This window comes from Dipodomys spectabilis, unplaced genomic scaffold (assembly GCF_019054845.1).
Source record: "Dipodomys spectabilis isolate Male_0828 unplaced genomic scaffold, ASM1905484v1 ptg000040l, whole genome shotgun sequence".
Classification (NCBI taxonomy): domain Eukaryota; kingdom Metazoa; phylum Chordata; class Mammalia; order Rodentia; family Heteromyidae; genus Dipodomys; species Dipodomys spectabilis.
The window spans coordinates 1,226,018-1,231,775 of NW_024870717.1; the positions used below are offsets into that span (position 1 = coordinate 1,226,018).

The following is a 5,758-nucleotide window of genomic DNA, read 5'->3' on the forward strand; positions in this document are numbered from 1 at the left end:
CAATGCGTGTGTACATGCACATTTGGCAGTCCTGAGGCTTGACCCTAGGGTCTTCATCTCTTGCTTGGCTTTTTATCCATCAAGGCTGGTATTCTGCCACTTGATCTAAAGCTCTATTCCCAGATTTGTTTTTATTGTTAATTGGAGATAACCGTTGTACATACTTTCCTGCCTGTGGTGGCTTATTCTAAAACATGACTATTTTGAATCCTGCTATAAAAAATGTGTGTGCACACAGCTCTACTATAACACTGACTTAAATTTCTTCAGGTGTATATGTAGGATTTCCTGGGTGGAATTTCCACACTGATTTCTGTTGTGGTTACATTGATTCACTAAATTGCCAACACTGTGTAGAGTGTCTTTCCCCACCTCTTTGCCAGTATTTGTGTTTTCTTTGATAATAGGCATTCTCATTAGGCAGAGATGGAACTTCAACATATATTTGATTTGCATTTCCTTGATTGCTAAAGACATTGACTATTTTTCGTGTATTCTGTAGACATCTATATTTAATTTGGGACCTATCTAGTCAATTCACTTACCTATTTATTGATAAGATTATTTGTTCTTTTCCCTTAATGTTCTTTGTGTGTTTCATATTTTGAGTCTATACATTCTAGACGTTAAGATTTCTTCTGTTACTCGAAAGGCAGGAGTTTAGGCTTATTTCACTTATTCTTACCAAAGGACACCTTGTAAGCTTCAAGTTATTTAATCTATGATTGATTTAAAAATGAGCTGACAGAAATTACTCTCAGAGTGACTGCCAACAAGTACAAGTTTTGAACTCAGAATTCAGTGTCTACAAAGAGAGATATATTTTAGTATTTTAAATAAAAAAGAGATTTATATTGTATTTTAAATCAATAAAAGCTAATCAGCTACATTTTCTCAAAATATGTAATTCTAAATATTTCACTACTCTTCAAAGTAAAACTATTGCAAATTTTAGCACAAATTAACAATTTTACGTTCTATTTATTTCCTTGGCAATCATTCAAGCTAGCCAAATTGAAAAAAATACTATTTTGACCAGTTGCTGGTGGCTAACATCTGCAATCCTACTACTGAGGAAGCTGAGATCTGAGGATTTCAGTTCAAAGCCAGTCTGGTCAAGAAACTCTGTGAGACCTACTTCCAAAAAACCACCAGAAAACCAGAAGTGGTGCTGTGGTTCAAGTGGTAGAGCGCTCTCCTTGAGCTGAATAGCTGAGGGACTGCCCCCAGACCAAAAGGTCAAGGCCAACAACCAACCAAAACAAACAAAACAAGAAGAAAAAAAGAAAAAAACCAACTGTATGAAGAGGAAGAATCTCCAAGTTTTTATTCAAATTTTTAATGCTTGTGGCAACTGTTTTCATTTGGTAAAAAGTGGACAGCTTATATATGTCATTGTGATAAATTTGCTACTATGTGGTTGCTTTTCTCCTATTTATAGTTTTATTCATCTAACATTATTGAAGATGAAAAATCCATGAAGGGCAAGACATATTATTTGGCAAAACTGGTCAGTTAAAATGACTAGTACATTCTAGTATTTTGGCAAAGAAGCTGTCATTTTTATTCCCTCCCCAGGATTTGAACAATGAAAAAAAAAATGTCTTGACTTTTCCAAAAAGTGAGTAAGACGGCTCATATTGAAATAATTAGAAGATAGTGAAAAGAAAGTTTAGGGTGCATAATATGTTTAATTTTTAACCTTTCTCACAAAAAACTTCCAAGAAACTTAACACACATTTGTTATAGATATTTATATCAAAGAGCCCACTGCAGGTGCCTGACACCTATAGTGTGCAACTCAGGAGGATGCGATCTGTGATTGAGATTGGAGCCAGCCTGGAAAAGCAATAATTGCATGGATGATGCCTCCTACTATTATATCATGTCTTTTCCTCCAATCCTCAAAGTGAAGCTGTCTCCCCACATGACCATCCTTCTGATTTATTGACATTAACTTTTTGATTTATGGTTTTCTCCAACAGCATGACATGTGCATAAAGGCTTACCATTCACATCTGTATTCACATCTTTCTCTCTAGTTGCCTACAATAGTGCCTGGTCCTCAGTGCTTAGTAGTCTTGTGTGGAGATGAGCCTGTCCTACTCATGAAATCTCAAAGTTCAATCAGGAAAGCTCATTAAGCTGTGGTCTTATGGTAAATCGTCATTTCTTCTAAATATTATGTTTTTCACCTTGTGTATCTAAGTCCACCTAAGGGTGAGATCAGTGCCTGACACCTATCGGTTGTGATAGCAAAGGTAGCTATGACATCATAGAAATTTATTTTGAAGCTTCAGGAAGACCTGATAACTGAAGCACCCAAATTGGTAGGTTCCCACATCCTGGAATACATTCCACATATCTGCAATCAAACCATCTTTCATTCTCTGCTGGGCTCAGACTCATCATATGTTTCCCTTCTCTATTTAAAATAACGAAAAATGTGTTTTTGATATGTTATTGAATTATTGAAATGTGCCTCCAACTAAAAAAATAATTCCATTAGTGGAATGTAAATATAAGGCATGGATAAAATCAATCATAAAAACTCCTAGGGAAAAGATCAAAAGTGGCAGCTACTACAAAAGTTGTTTCTTAATCTCAGCACTGGTGTCTCACACCATAATCCTAGTATAATGTAAACTAATGAAACTTTTCTTTTTGTACCAGTCCAGGGGCTTGAACTCGTGGCCTGGGCTCTGAGATCATTTGATGAAGCCTAGCACTTTACTACTTGAGTCATAGCCACACTTCTAGTATATTTGATAGTGTAGTGGAGATAAGAATTTCACAGACTTTTCTACCTATGTTGGCTTCAAACTGTGATCCTCGATGTCAGCCTCTTGAGTAGGATTACAGGCATGAGCCACCAGTCCCCAGCTAAAAGTTATTTTTGTAAGATATAAAAGTTTACTTATACAGGGGAAGAAAGGGGGAGGGCGACAGCGGTAGGGGAGGGCGAGGGCGAGGGCAGAGCCTGAGTGTTCCACACACCCCGCACCAGTGCCTCATGGCACGCCCCACTCTCCTCCCATGGCTGGGACGGCTGCAGTCCTCTTGGTCCTCGTGGTCCTCAGGGGCCTGTGCAGGAGCAGCGGCAGCAGGCAGCCAAAGCGGCCCACCTACCCTGCAACCCAGGCCTGGACGGCGCGACAGCAGGTGATGGAGTAGCTGGCCGCCAGTGTAGCAGAGAAGCACTGAATAAGCCAAACCTGCCGTCCCAGAGGAGCGCACTCCCGTGCCGCATCCATCAGGCCCGCCGGCTCAATGAGTGAACAGAGTATCTGTCAGGGAAGAGCTGCTGCATTGGTTTGTGATGATGCCAATAAAAGTGGGTGCCAGCTGTGGTTCAACTGGGTTCAGCAGAGTTCATATCTATCACCATACAGGCAACAACACATTCAGAGTGCTGGGCAGGAAGATCCAGGATCATCAGTTGGTGATCAGCTGTGCCATCCCCAAAGGATTAAAGTATAATCAAGCAACACAGACCTTCCACCAGTGGTGAGATGCCAGGCAGGTGTACAGTCTTAACTATGGCAGCAAAGAGGATGCTAATGTCTTCGCAAGTGCATGATGCATGCCTTGGAAGTGCTGAATTCACAGGAGGCAGGACCAAAATTGCCTAGATAAAATTCACAACTGCCTGATCAAGTTCAAAATGGCCCATCCCAAGAAGAGTTGGACATCCAAAGAAGACAACTGCAAGAACAGAAACGTCAGAAGGAGCTAGAGAGGGACAGGCTGGAGACAGAAAGAATGGAGAGGGAAAGACCAGAGAAAGGTAGAGAGAGAGAGAGGCTGGAGAGAGGTTGGAAAGAGAGAGGTGGAGCAGCTGGAGCGGGAGCAGATGGAGCAGCTGGAGCAAGTGTAATGGGATCAAGAGAGCAGAGTGCCGAGTAATGCCACCTCTGCCTTTGTGGAGACCCCTGTAAACTCTGAGCTGGGAGACCCCTCTGCTTCTGAGCCAGGCTTTCAGGAAGCCTCTCAGCTGTCGGAGGCTCCAGCCCCGCAGGGTGTTATCTTGGGACCACCTGCACCTCCATCTCCTCCAACACTCCCACCAGGTCCAGCCCAGGCCTCTGTATTCTCTCCTCCCCCAGAACCTCCTCCTTCACCCCCACTGCTATCCTCTGGCCCTCCTCCCCCACACCCTCTTCCTAATCAAGCCCCTCTCCTGTACCACCTCCTGCCCCTCCCTTCCTGCATCCGGATTTTTTTTTAAGGATCCTTTTCAGAAGACAATCTTCCTTTAACTGGACTTGCAGCTGCGATTGCTGGAGCCAAGCTTAGGAAATTGTCACGGGTGGAAGATGCCTCTTTGCACGGTGTTCACAGATGTGAACTCCGTGTCAGCTAAAAGAGACAAGGGTGGTGGAAATGGACCCGTTCCCTTAGCAAGTAGCAGCTTAATGGAGGAAATGAGTCTCCTGATGGCCAGAAGGAGGAGAATGGCCGAAAAGGGATCAACAATAGAAGCAAAAAATGAAGAATCAGAACCTGTAACTTCTAAGGTTTCATCAACAAGTACACCTGAACCAACCAGGAAACCTTGGGAAAGAACAAATACAATGAATGGCAGCAAGTCACCCGTCATCTCCAGATGAGATTCTCCAAGGAAAAATATGATTGTTTTTGACAACAGGTCCTATGAGCCATTATAAGTCCACACCCTTGTCCCAGCCCAGTGCCGACCGGGTCCAGAGAGAAAGCCTTGACCGTGACAGACTGAAGCAGGATATTTTAGATGAGATGAGAAAAGAACTAACCAAGCTGAAAGAGGAGTTCGTTGATGCAATCAGGCAGGAGCTGAGCAAGTCAAATACTGCATAGAGAAGCAAACTAAGCAGAGATAAGACTTGAATCTGGAGAAAAACAAACATTCCTACAAACAACTGTCAACATCACCCCTACAGTTACGAGCTATCAGAAGAAAGTGGAAAAGGAGTCAAGGGGAAATCCCCATCCTCTGAAACCTTCTTAAGTTGTGACTCTGGCGATCATCTGTTTTCATCTCCGTTTGCTGCTGCTTTGACCTTTACTGCAGGATGAAAAGAGAGTTATGTATGAGTTTCCATAACATTTATGCAGAAAATATAAACCCATCAGGCAAGATCGCCATGCATTGAGATATTTTCATGTTGAAATAAAACCACACATTTCCCACAACCCACTGCTAAAATAAAGAGTAGAAAGGCTCATGAAGTTCTCCCCCCCTTCCACATCCTCCCCTCTTTGAGTGCTGAGGAACTGAGCAAGCTCTGCTTTTGTATTGCATGTCTCTCTCTCAGGTTTGTCTTCCTATCGTATTTGGTATTCCATGACTAATTGAGATCAGCACTATGTAGGTTTAGATCTTAAGATGAGGAACAAATAGAATTGTACATGTTTTCAAAGGATGCCATTTACAAGAAAGTGTCTGTAGATGACCAGGTCCGTCGTGAGTGATTGTACAGTGATAGGAAGTCCAAGTTAGCCTTTAGTGGTTAATTAGAGAAGAGAACATTAAGGACTTTCTTCAATTTTCAGCCTCCTGAATCTGGCGTAGCTCTTCTCTCCAATTAACTTTCCCACAAAAGCCAAACGTTATGGTTAGTCCCATGTATGCACTGAGAGAGCATCTGAAATTCAATTTCTACTCCCAGGCCAAGCAAAAATGAAAAAAATAATAAAAATAAAAGGAGGTGGAAGCAAGCACATATTAAAGTTGTAAAATGACCCAAATGTTGCTGGTCATGTGTGTAATCCTTACTAC

The 5,758-nt window shown here is 42.1% G+C and overlaps 1 pseudogene; it reads left to right on the forward strand.

The window, feature by feature from the left end:
• Nucleotides 1–3,270: 3,270 nt before the first annotated feature.
• On the forward strand, nt 3,271–5,015 carry LOC122106402 (annotated as a pseudogene).
• Nucleotides 5,016–5,758: the final 743 nt, after the last annotated feature.